This window comes from Bos javanicus, chromosome 1 (assembly GCF_032452875.1).
Source record: "Bos javanicus breed banteng chromosome 1, ARS-OSU_banteng_1.0, whole genome shotgun sequence".
In the NCBI taxonomy this organism is placed as follows: domain Eukaryota; kingdom Metazoa; phylum Chordata; class Mammalia; order Artiodactyla; family Bovidae; genus Bos; species Bos javanicus.
Genome location: NC_083868.1, coordinates 87683344 through 87695746, shown reverse-complemented (window position 1 = coordinate 87695746; position 12403 = coordinate 87683344). Strand labels below are relative to the sequence as shown.

Sequence of the window (12403 nt, the reverse complement as noted above, 5' to 3'; positions counted from 1 at the left end):
AACTCCTTTTCACCCCAATTTCAGAGTAAGCTGGAATTGTTCAGTCGCTAAATTGTGTCCAACTCTTTGTGATCCCATGGACCGTAGCACACCAAGCTCCTCTGTCCTTCACTATCTCCTGGAGTTTGCTCTAATTCATGTCCATTGAGTTGGTGATGTCATCTAACCAGCTCATCCTCTGTCACCCGCTTCTTCTCCTGCCTTCAATCTTTCCCAACATTAGGGTCTTTTTCAGTGAGTCAGCTCTTCACATCAGGTGGCCAAAGTATTAAAGCATTAGCATCAGTCCTTTCAATGAATATTCAGGGTTGATTTCCTTTAGGATTGACTGGTTTGATCTCCTTGCTATTCAAAGGACTCTCAAGAGTCTTCACCAGCACCACCGTTTGAAAAGCATCAATTCTTCAGCTCTCAGCCTTCTGTATGGTCCAACGCTCATATCCATGCATGATTACTGGAAAAACCATAGCTTTAACTATATGGACCTTTGTTAGCAAAGTAATGTTTCTGCTTTTTCATATGTGTCTAGGTTTCCGAGGAGCAAGTATCTTTTAATTTCATGGCTGCAGTCACCATCTGCTGTGATTTTGGAGCCCCAAAAATAAAATCTGTCACTGTTTCTACTTTTTCACCTTCTATTTACCATGAAATAATGGGACCTGGTGTCATCATCTTAGTTTTTTGAATATGCATTTCAAGCCAGCTTTTTTACTCTCCTCTTTCACCCTCATCAAGAGACTCTTTAGTTCCTTTTCACTTTCTGCCAGTAGAGTGGTATCATCTGCGTATCTGAGGTTCTTAGTATTTCTCCTGGCAATCTTGATTCCAGCTTGTGATTCATCCAGTCCAGCATTTTGCGTGATGTACTCTGCATGTAAGTTAAACAGGGTGACAATGTACAGCCTTATATTCCTTTGCCAATTTTGAACCAGTTAGTTGTTCCATGTCCAGTCCTAGTTATCTAGAGTCTTTTGGAAATTCTGGGGTGTAAATCAGATTGGATCTTGTCTTCTCTCTTGTAAGCCTAGGGTTCAGCTTTGTCAGCTCATCTTAGTCTTTAGTGCTTATCCACCTGCAGTCCAGTTTCCAGATTTTGTGGTTTATGTTTTAAAACATCACTTAAATGTTCTTTTATTTGGGTTTCAGAAAGGAGTGAAATTGACATGTGTGTGTGATCAGCCCTTTGTACCCTAGAATCCTACTTTTCTCATCTAATCATCAAGAAGTCACTTGCCATCCTGTTTTGTTAGTGGTTAATTACCTTTAAAGTTGTATCAGTTTTAGAGCTTTGAAATGTAAGAGATGATGCTGATCCTGCAGGAAACCTTTTGGGAAAGTTTGTGTTCTCAGCTCATGTTGAACCTGGTTACCTGTGCAACTCTGAATTCTCATTTCACTTCTGCTTTCTTCTTCCTGTGGATGGAGCTCGGTTCAAGTGTTGCGGTTCATTTAGTGCCCCAGGCTGGTGGATGTACCTGGTCATTCACTCTGCTCCCTCTCCCTCTCTGTCTGTTTAAACAGTTGTGTGAAATACTCAACAACATAAAATTTACCATCTTAACCATTTTAAGTGTACACTTCAGTGGTATAAAGTAGATTCCCACTGTTGTGCAGCCATCACCACTACCCATCTCTGGAATGCTTTTCATCTTATAGAACTGAAACTTTGTCTCAATTAAACAGTAATTCCGCATTCCTCCTTCTTCCCAGCCCCCGGCAAACACCATCCTATTTCCTGTCTCTATGAGTTTGACTGTTCTAGGTATCTTACATAAGTGGAATTTATACTTTTGTGACTGGCTTATTTCACTTACCTTGTTTTCAAGGTTCATGCATGTTGTAGCTTGTGTCAAAATTTCCTTCCCTTTTAAAGCTGAATAATATTCCATTGTATGTATATAGACCAGTTCAGTTCAGTCACTCAGTTGTGTTTGACTCTTTGCGACCCCATGAATCGTAGCACGCCAGGCCTCCCTGTCAATCACCAACTCCTGGAGTTCACCCAAACTCATGTCCATTGAGTCGGTGATGCCATCCAGCCATCTCATCCTCTATCATCCCCTTCTCCTCCTGCCTCAATCCCTCCCAGCATCAGGGTCTTTTCCAGTGAGTCAGCTCTTCACATGACGTAGCCAAAGTACTGGAGTTTCAGCTTCAACATCAGTCCTTCCAATGAACACCCAGAACTGATCTCCTTTAGGATGGACTGGTTGGATCTCCTTGCAGTCCATGGGACTCTCCAGAGTCTTCTCCAACACCACAGTTCAAAAGCATCAGTTCTTCGGTGCTCAGCTTTCTTTACAGTCCAACTCTCACATCCATACATGACTACTGGAAAAACCATAGTTTTGATTAGATGGACCTTTGTTGACAAAGTAATGTCTGTGCTTCTTAATATGCTGTCTATGTTGGTCATAACTTTCCTTCCAAGGAGTAAGCATCTTTTAATTTCATGTATATAGACCACATTTTGTTTATCCATTCAACTGTCAACAGACACTTCGGTGGCTTCCTCCTTTTGGCTATTTGGATAATGTTGCTGTGAATATAGTGTATTTCTTTCTCTTTTATGTCACTTCCCATTAGTGATGGGGTTCCAGCTTGGCCTCCTCTCTCCTACACTGCCACGGCTCAGGTTCTCGTTACCTCTTGCCTAGACTCCTGCAGAAACCTCTTAACTAACTTCCTTACGCCCCTTCCATCTGTCACATTGCATTCCCAGTTGTTTCTCTAAAACATGGGTCTTGTCACATCATTTCCCTGCCTAGGAATTTTCAATAGCACTAATCTAAAAATAGTAAACAAGTCAGTTTATCACATTGATCTAACTTTCCTTGCTAGTGTTGTCTCTTTGCACCTGCCTACTGCCTGCATTCCCTTTGGCCTTAAGGACTTTTTCTTCAGATGGTCCATGGTTTCATTCCTCTGAATGTTGGCCTGTATTCTTCCCTTAGCTTGGAATGCCTTCTCCCAACCCTTCACCCCCTGCACCCCCCTGATCCCTAAAACCCAGCTCAGGTATTTTCCTGGGGTGTTCTCCACACCCCCACCCCCAAGCTGGGCTAGAGATTTATTGTCCATCTCTATCATGGTTGAGGTACTGATTGTTGAAGATACAGAGTAACTGAGATCTTAGAGAATTAAAGGGAAAAGAGTAGAGGACTGAGGGAATTGACTGGTTGTCCAGTGGTTAAAACTTCGTGTTTTCACTGCCTGGGTTCAATCCCTGGTCAGTGAACTAAGATCCTGTAAGCCAAGCGACACAGCCAAAACAAAAAACAGTAGAGGGCAGAAAGCTGTGCTGTTTTGTGAACCTGTACTAGTAGATCTGTATCTTTTCTGTTTTTATATTTTTTAAAAATCATAAGCATACATTTTAGAATAAAACATGTTCTTAAAAATAACCAATGCTGTATTTTTATTTTCTCATATTGTCTGGAAAGTTATAAGCTGGAAAAGTGAGGGAAAGGTGTTGTAGCTACTTGCTGAGTGTTTTGTGTATTGTGATTCTGGATGCCCCAGGGTCTTGGTAAAAGTAGCCACACATGGTGATCTTGGGGAGATGACACGAGAGCTGGTCTCTGTGAACATCACCCAGGCCTCTGTGCTGCTGCTCCTGTTCAGTGTTACGGGTGATCAGCCCAGGACGACCCTTGTCCCCATGTGCAGAGCAGATGTGAACAAGAGCACCTATTTTTGGAGCTGGAACAGCAGGACAAGGCAGTAATGACAAGAATTTGATGAATCTGAACATGTTTCCAAACTAGAGATGTTGCTTAAGGTACACAAGAATATGTGTTTCCTGTGGTAAGATTAAAAATAAGATTTTGTTTTGTGTCAGTTAGCAAGGACTCATACTTATTTAGAGCCTCCAGTACTGCTCTCAGTGCTATAGTGGAGGTGTGAATATTAGGAGAGAAACAGAGGACCGCAGGAAAAGAGGGTATGATCGGGATCTTTCTATCATAGTGGAGTGTCTATAATGAGTCAAGTACCATATGAGGTACTTCTATACACACCACCTCATTTAATTACAATAGTAACTGACTTATAAATGACAGTTACTGTTGTCCCGTTTTACAAAAGAGGAAGCTGAGAGTCAGGGAGGTTCAGTAGACTTGTATGTGACAGAGACGGGATGTCAGCCCTGATGTGTCTTAAGGTTAGACCCTGAAGCACTGTTAGGATATTCAGGTTGTGAACAGTGTGGTCCTGAATGGAGATCTCAGGCACAGGAGGAGTAGGTAAAGACTGGAAGAGTTATTGGCCTGGACAGTCAGGTGGGACCTGAAGAGGGGGCATTTTGGAGCAGGGGAGACAAGGTGTGGAAGTGGAACCAAGCTCGGGTGTGTATGTGAGAGGCTTCACTGGCTAATGGGAGAGAGGATTATTGGGGAGACTGGAAGGCAAGGCTGACATCTCTGTGGGTGATGAAGGAGATTGTCTTGGTAAGATTAGACTAGACTAGCAGGCCAGTTAAGAGCAAGGGAAGAGCATGAGGCCATGTGACTGTGAGAAGACTTTGAATAGTAATTCCCAGGAGTTTCTTGTAATATCAGAGGGGGTTGCCTCCATGAGGGTGTTGGCAGTGGGAATAGAGATACTGGGGTGGTAGGACTAACTTGGTAGAGATTTCGATGGAGGCTGTGGTTCAACTTGGTGACAGAATATGCAGTGGGAGAAGGCATGGGAGGAGTTAAAGATGACTTCACGGCTGGTACCCTGGAAGATGGACTGAATCAAGGACATAGATGAGGGAGGTGAGGCAGTCAGATGCAGTGGGCAAGTACTGCGTGCCCTCGGGGAAAGCTGCAGACTGGCATGGTGCTCAGAGGTCAGTGTTCAGACTGCAGGGTCTGGCAGCCTCTAGTTTAGAGACTCAGGATTTGTGAGTAGCCCTTCCTTTCTAAGAGCCCCAGGGTCCCACTGCTTTGCTCCTGGGGTCTTTGCCCCCAGGGTTATTGAGGGGGCAGCAACTAGCACAGGCCTCTTGGCTTCCTGCTGATTGGCTTAAGTTCCAGAAAAACTCAGACAGGAGCCTGGGGCAGCATTTCCAGCTGGGGGTTTTGGAAGCAGCCTCAGTCCATGTGGGCTGTCTTTCCAGACCCCCAGCCAACAGAGTGTGACCGCTAATAGATCAGTTTAGTAGCTGAAGTTGTTGTTTAGTTGCTCAGTCGTGTTTGATTTCTTTGTGAAAATCAAACTGCTTGCCTGTCCTTTACTGTCTCCTAGAGTTTGCTTAAACTTGCGTCCATTGGGTCGATGATGCCATCCAACCATCTCATCTTCTGTCACCCCTTCTCTTCTTGCCCTAAGTCTTTCCCAGCATCAGGGTCTTTTCCAATGAGTTGGCTGTTTACATTAGATGGCCAAAGTATTACCGCTTCAGCATCAGTCCTTCCAATGAATATTCAGGACTGATTTCCTTGAGGATTGACTGGTTTGATCTCCTTGCAGTCCAAGGAAGTTAATATGGAGGCCGCCAAACCCTGCAGATGCTTTACTAGCATCTTGGACTACCCCCACCCCCAACAGTGGGTCTTCCCACTGCTGTTGTCAGGGAGCCGTCAGCCTGGACCGGTCAACTCCAAGAACTTAGCTGTCCTTTTCACGTTTGGGGAGGTGAGCTGGCAGGGCCTGCTCCAGCTTCTCCCGTCCCCTGCAGGATAGCCTAGGAGAGCACCCAGCCCAGGCTACTTACTCACTTGAGCGGAATGGCTCTCCTTTGTCTGCCCTTTCTGCTTTCTTGGAATGAAACAGCCTTGAAAAAAAAGAAGTATCTGCTCTTTTCTCCAAGCACCTCGCCCGCCCCCTGACAGCGTGTGCTTACCGACAGCCGCCCACCTAGCTCCTGCCACCAGAATGACATCTGCTTCTCAGTTGCACCTGGAAGCATGTGGGGACCAGACTGGCCTGGGTCCCAATCCCATCCCACGCCCCGCCGCCACCCCATACTTCTTACTACTTAATAGCAGCAGGACTTCATCGAGTGCCTTGATTTGGCTACCTTTCTCTGAGCTTTGATTTTTACCTCCCTTACAAGGTTGTACTCATGGCTGCCCGTGGAATGTTCCTTATTGCTAGCCCTATCTTTAGTGAGATGTGGTGGAGTCCCTCCGAGAAGACAGTGAAATGGGATCTAGAGGGTCTTGAGGTTACCACAGAGGGACATCCTGTACTTAGTAATTCTTCGTGAGGCTTGCTCTATAGCGAAAGCCTTGGGCATGAGTGCTTGATTGCTGGCCTCCTTGAGGGGAGCTCTGTTCAGGGCTGTTGTGTGTGTGTTAGTCGCTTAGTCGTGTCCGACTCTTTGTGACCCCATGGATGTAGCCTGGCTGTCCATGGGATTCTCCAGGTAAGAATACTGGAGTGGGTTGCCATTTTCTTCTCCAGGGGATCTTCCCAACCCAGAGATTGAACTTGGGTCTCCAGTACTGTGGGTAGATTCTTTACTGTCTGCGCCATCAGGGCTGTTATTCATACTCAAATTTAGCTCTTATTGATGGGCTTTTATGACTTAGCCTGGAAGCCTAATCTCTGTGTGTAATGTAGTTATTCAGGGGAAATGCATCCCGAAGAAAGCCATCTATTCTTAAAAATAATAAGACCCCTGACTTTAAGAGGCTTTTTACCTTTGACAAAGCAGTTTCACGTTTTTTTAAAAAGGTGTATGCTGGGAATTACTTAGATGGATTATAGCTTCAGTTCAGTGCTGCTGAAGATGTTCACCTCGTCTTCATCCTCTCACAGTTTTTATTTTGCCCGTTTGTCCTGTGAGCATCATAGTAACTACTGCTCCTCTTGTTCTGCCCAAACCCTTCCTAGCTGTTCAGGTGACAGCATCCTCATTGCTCCAAATACCCAGAGCAAGGATTTTGTTTTATGCTTAGGGGAAAAGTTAATAAATGATGCCTCTGTGGAACAGTAAATTTACAGCGTGTCAAAGCCTGGCTGCTTGGACTGTGCTTCTAGTGTCGGACCAGGCTGTGCGGCTCTAAGGTGTAGGAGTTCTCTGCAGAGAGAATGTCAAAGTTGGAGCAAACTAGAAGAAATCATGACTGCATAACATTTCTATTTTTTCTTAACACTTCATGGCCACAAGCAGGATTTATCAATGTTTAGCAGAGAGGCCGACAGTCTCTTGGGATTATATGCATTTTTTTTTTTTTTTAGCTGATATTGTTTTTCAGTTATTCAGTCGCATCCAACTCTGCGATCCCATGAAATACAGCATGCCTGGTGTCTGACAGATAGCTGATATGGACAGATTTATTTCTGTGGATTGCTGTGGAAACCGGGGTTTTGGATTTTGCAAATGTATTCTGGGAGTGTTGTTCTACTGGTGAACGGTTTGAGTCTTTCTTGCTATTCAGGCTATATATATTTTTTGATGGTACTTTTTCTCTATTTCCCCTTTCTGTGGATCGCATGCTTGCTGCACTAGATCTGGAACTTTGTTTTACTTTCTTATTGCACATTTGCTTTCCATCTGCATGCACATAATTTTTGTATTTTAAAACTGTTGTCTGTCTCTTTTGCTCTAGGAGCCAGATTGTACTGGGCAATCTGTGCTCTGGTCATTGGAATATTCATATATACCATTCAGGTATGGAAGGACTTGAGAGGCTAAATTAATAGACAGGTGGTTGCTCGATGAAAGAGTTGAGCAGAGAGAAGATGGGAAGTCTTATGAAGTAATGAGTCAAAATGTTTAGGGGTTGACCTCTAACTGCCCTTTCTCACACACTTCTACAGTTCTGTCTTCTGAGCTCTGAGCTGTATCCTAAAGTTATATCCTGAATCTGCCTCAGTTTCCCCATCTCTGCCCTCAGCCCCTTTCCCATCTTCCTCCTCTGCCTCCCTCAGGCTCAGCCATCGTCTTACCTTGTTTAGACAGGGCTGTCTAAAAGAACTTTCTGGGATGATGGAATTGTTCCATGTCGGCACTGCCCAGTGTGGTAACCCCTAGCCCCATGTGACTCCTGAGTACTTGAAATGTGGCCAGTGTGACCAAGAAACTGTTTTTTTTTTTTTTTTGTCACCTACTTTAATTTAGATTGAAGTACTCGCACGTGGCTAGTGGCCACTGAATCGGACAGCGGGAGTCTAGGCTTTACAGTAGCCTGGGAACCATGTATTCTCTGGGTCCTCTCTCCATAATTTTCTCTGCGGTAGCCAGAATGATCTTTAAAAAAGTAGATGAGATTATGGTGCTTTTCATCTGGGAACCCCCCAGTGCATCTACAGGCCTGTCTTCTCTCTCCCCCTCCTCCCTGAGTTTCTTTCTGTCCCTTTGACGACACAGCCAAGCTTTCCCTGGAGTTGTGGCCTGTGTACACACTTTCTCATCTAGAGTGTGTGCTCTTTTTTCGTTTTGCTTGTCTGATCCCTCATTCTGAGATCTTGCCCTTCTAGGAAGCCCTCCCTCCCTGCCACCCCCAGCATGTTTCTGTCACCCCCACCATGCTGTATCAAGACCCCAAGTCTCTTGTTTCCAATCTCAGGCTCCTCTGTCACTTTTATCTCTCTCAGAAATTATCTTTTATGCCTCTTTGTTATTTTCTCTCTCCTTGCTAGGATGCAGATGTTATCAGGACACCAAGCTTGCTTGTCTCTCTCTGCTGAATAAACTCTTCCTGTCCCACATCCTCCCACCCCCCTTCTCTTGCACCCCCAGAGAAGACATCACAACCATATGATCTCTCACAGCTTCTTTTCCAGATTCTGCACAGACCATCCCCTTCTGTAAACTTGGATGCCATCCAACTGGGGTACAGTGTCCTTGATTAGTTTCATTTTTTCTCAGTTGTCATCACTTTCTTGTCTGCCTCCCTAATCACCTCTCTTACTTGTGGCATATTCCCACATTTCCTTAGCTACTTGTTCCGAGATAATCTCCTAGTTATTTCGAACCATGCTTTTGCTTGGAGTAGCGAGAATAGCCAGCCCCTTCAGGTGAAGGGTGAAGTTGTGAAAGCCTAAGGAAAACTTGGTTTAAGAAAAGGAAACATTGGAACGACTGCCTGTTCTATTCTATTGTTTGATTCTAAATACATTCAGTTAAGAAAAATATTCCTGTTTTTATTATTAAAAAGTGAATCCATGTTCCTGAAGAAAAATTAGAAAATGCCAGAAGACTGTGAAGAAAAAAAAAAAAATCCCATCTCATCTCCCAATGCTGATATGATATCCTGTGTCATGGAGTGTGAATGTGTTTGTATATTGCATAGCACATCATACACACTCTTTTGTTGTTTGCTTTCTTCACTCAAAAATACCATGTACAGCTTTTCCTATTAGTAAATACTCATCTTAAGTCAGTTTTATTTTTATTTCATTTTTAAAACACATCTCTTTTATTTTTGGCCATGTCAGGGTCTTGTTGCGGCGCTCAGGCCCTCTAGTTGGGGCACATGGGTTTAGTTCCCCTGCGGCGTGTGGGCTTGAACCCACGTGCCCTTCATTGGAAGGTGTTTTCTCAACCACTGGACCACCAGGGAAGTCCCCCCAAGTCAGTTTTAAATGGCTGAAGAGTGTTACACTTCATGGATGCACCATAAATCACTAAGCAAATCTTTTCCTGAGCATGCGGGTTATTTCTTTTCTCTATTAATAGTTAATTTAGTTCATCTCTCTTTTTTTAAAAATAACATTCTAGAAAGTACCGCATTCTTGTTCTTTTTGTCTCCCTTCGCGTGAGTGTGAGTCACAGCCCTCCCCGGTGCTGGTACGTAATTTGTCCTGGACCTGGATTTGTTGTGACTCTGTCTACCTACATCATGTTTCTCTTTGGGGCAATGACCGCTTGTTTTCCACACTGTTCTGATGTTATACAAACAAGGGTTACGTGGGACTCTGTTTCCAGAGTATGTGGCCCACACAGGCTCCCTCTCCCTTCCTGACTTCCAGCGGAGGCTGGTCTCCAAGTACACACCGTTGTAAACAAAGTTCTCCGAACACCTAGTGATTGACAATGTGGTGTATTTTTATTTAAAAGGATTGTTCACTTGCTCCTCTGAAACATCTTGTAACCTTGACCTTTATATTCCCCCAGTGTTTTAATATTCTTTTAAATGGCAGGCGGGGTAAAACAAGGTGACTTTGATGTTACTTCTGAATAGTAGGCTGGGTCATCTAATGCAAAGTCATAAGTGAATGGCTCTGTATCTTTTGTATCTGTATTGAAATGTATTGAAGATGGGGCACAGACATCGCTTGGGTTTCTAATGTGGCTTCTCTCTCTTAGGGTTTGATCGTGGGGTGGGAAAAGTTGTCAGAGGGAATTCTTAGGGAGCCTTGGAGAAGCCCTGAGTGATATTTCTTGACTTCCCTGCAATTTCAGGTTTCTAAATCCAGTCTAGCCTCTTGGCCAAATTTCTGTTCAGTGCATGTAAATGGTAATTAGAATCTGCTTTAGCCAAGAAAATGCAGAGCAGCACACACTGGCCATTTTGGGCTGGCTGGCCTCTGGAAGGGATGGGGGTGTGCACTGCTACCTTGAAGAACCCTGCGAGGCCAGCTTGGTTATGGAGGCAGGGGAGCTGGGACACAGCGGGTCTGCTGTCCATGCTGCAAAGAGGGTGACTTTAGCCAAACAAACCTGAAAAGTGAGTGTCCATGCTGGTGCCTTGGGCTGTTCTTCTGTGCTCAGCTATCGGTTTTCTTTTGATGATTCTCATTCTTTATGGACAAAGGAGCCTTGCGGGCTACAGTCCATAGAGTCGAAAGAGTTAGACACTACTGAGCGGCTGAGCATGCTCTCACATTATTTAGTTATGCTGAAAGACTTGAAGAGGAGCCTGAGCTGCAATGCATTTCAAATATAGGTCAGAAGGGCACCGAGGGCTGGTTTGAGAGAGAGAGAGACTAAGCTATGTAACTGAATGACAAATAACCACACAAAACTTCCCATTCCCTCTGGAAATGTTTCTTCAGTCCTGCCCTGTGCTACTCAGGTACTGTTTTGCAATTCAGTAATGAGTGTCATACCATTTTCCTTCCCTCAAGGAGCAAATGCACGAGTGATTGAGCTTCTGAATGTGGTGGCCCCAAGTGAAGGAAGTGAGGATTCTCCCTGCTACAGATTTCAGTGAAGAAGATGCTAACAATTGTGAAAAGAAAGTGGATTTGGAATTAAGGACCACTGGCATGGGGTCGAGCAGAGGAATGTGAAAATCGGTCATGGGCAGTAGCTGGCAGGGTGGACTGCTGGATGGGTGTGGGACTGTGACTTGTGGGATCTTAGTGTCCCGACCAGGGATTTTGAACCTGTGCCCTCGACGGTGCAAGTGCAGAGGCCTAACCACTAGACTGCCAGGGAATTCCTGGTTTTGACGTGGGGTGCTCTGCAGGCTTGAGGCCTTGCCTGGTGTTCCTGGAGGTCCTTGAAGAGATGCTTTCCTGATAGTGAGACACTCAGCACTGGGCAGTTCACCTCACTCTAGACCAATGCTACTTGAAGTGTGGTCAGCTGACTGGTGCCATGAGATAAGCACGAACATTGAGAGTAAGCATTTGGAAATTTCTATAGCAGCTTGCCGTTGTGGCCACTTCCAAGTGCACCAGCAGTGGATTAGTTTGTCTGAACAGGATATAGACCCATTTGAGTTTTGTGGTGCTGAAACATTTTGGTTCATGCCTGGCTGAAGCTGAGAACTAGCCAGTGGGACCACTGGAACCTCTTAACCTTTCCTCAATGAATAGAAGCGCAACAAAACAAAATAGCCTGGCCCTTCATGACAGTAGTATGAGAAACACCTCTCTATACCAAGCACAGAAGTAATGGGAGGTAAGGATGAGGACTCCCAAGTCAAGAACTTAAATACAAAACCTTTGATCTGTTCCAGTTTCATTTCAGGTTTTTGTCAGTCTACAACCTCCCTTCCCCTCTTCCTTTTCTTCCTTGTCATCAGCATGTGTTCCATGAATATTATTTTCCTATGTACATTACATGCAATTCTACACGTTTTCTGTACACATTACACATGATTCATATATTTGTCATTTTAAAACATGTTATAGTATCTGTTGTGTTCATATGTCTCAGGTTCTTAATTCCTCTATTTGGGGGCCATTTTCCGATCCTAAATAGTTCATCTGTGAATATTTTTGTACAAATTAGTTATTTTTCCTCTCGGGTTCCTGAAGTCACAGCAAAGGAGAGGTACTATGTCAAATCAGTTTATTGCTCCCTAGGAGGGTGGAACTGATTTATATTGTGGGGGGAGATATACAGGTTTTCTTTGTGGCTTGAGGCTGTGGGATTTTAATACCATTTGTCAGTTTAGTAGGCATATAATTGCCTTGGGATTGTTTTAACATACTTCCTTTAGGAGGTAGTGGAGGTATGATTTGAATTTAATATTTTCTTACAGTTAAAACTACATGACCTTAAACAAATGAC

General features: G+C 44.3%; 1 protein-coding gene across 2 annotated transcripts in view; it reads left to right on the top strand.

Annotated features, from left to right (window-relative positions):
• Positions 1-12403, top strand: part of USP13 (ubiquitin specific peptidase 13) — a 131459-nt gene that overhangs the window by 9580 nt on the left and 109476 nt on the right. The gene's annotated exons all lie outside the window — the stretch shown is intronic.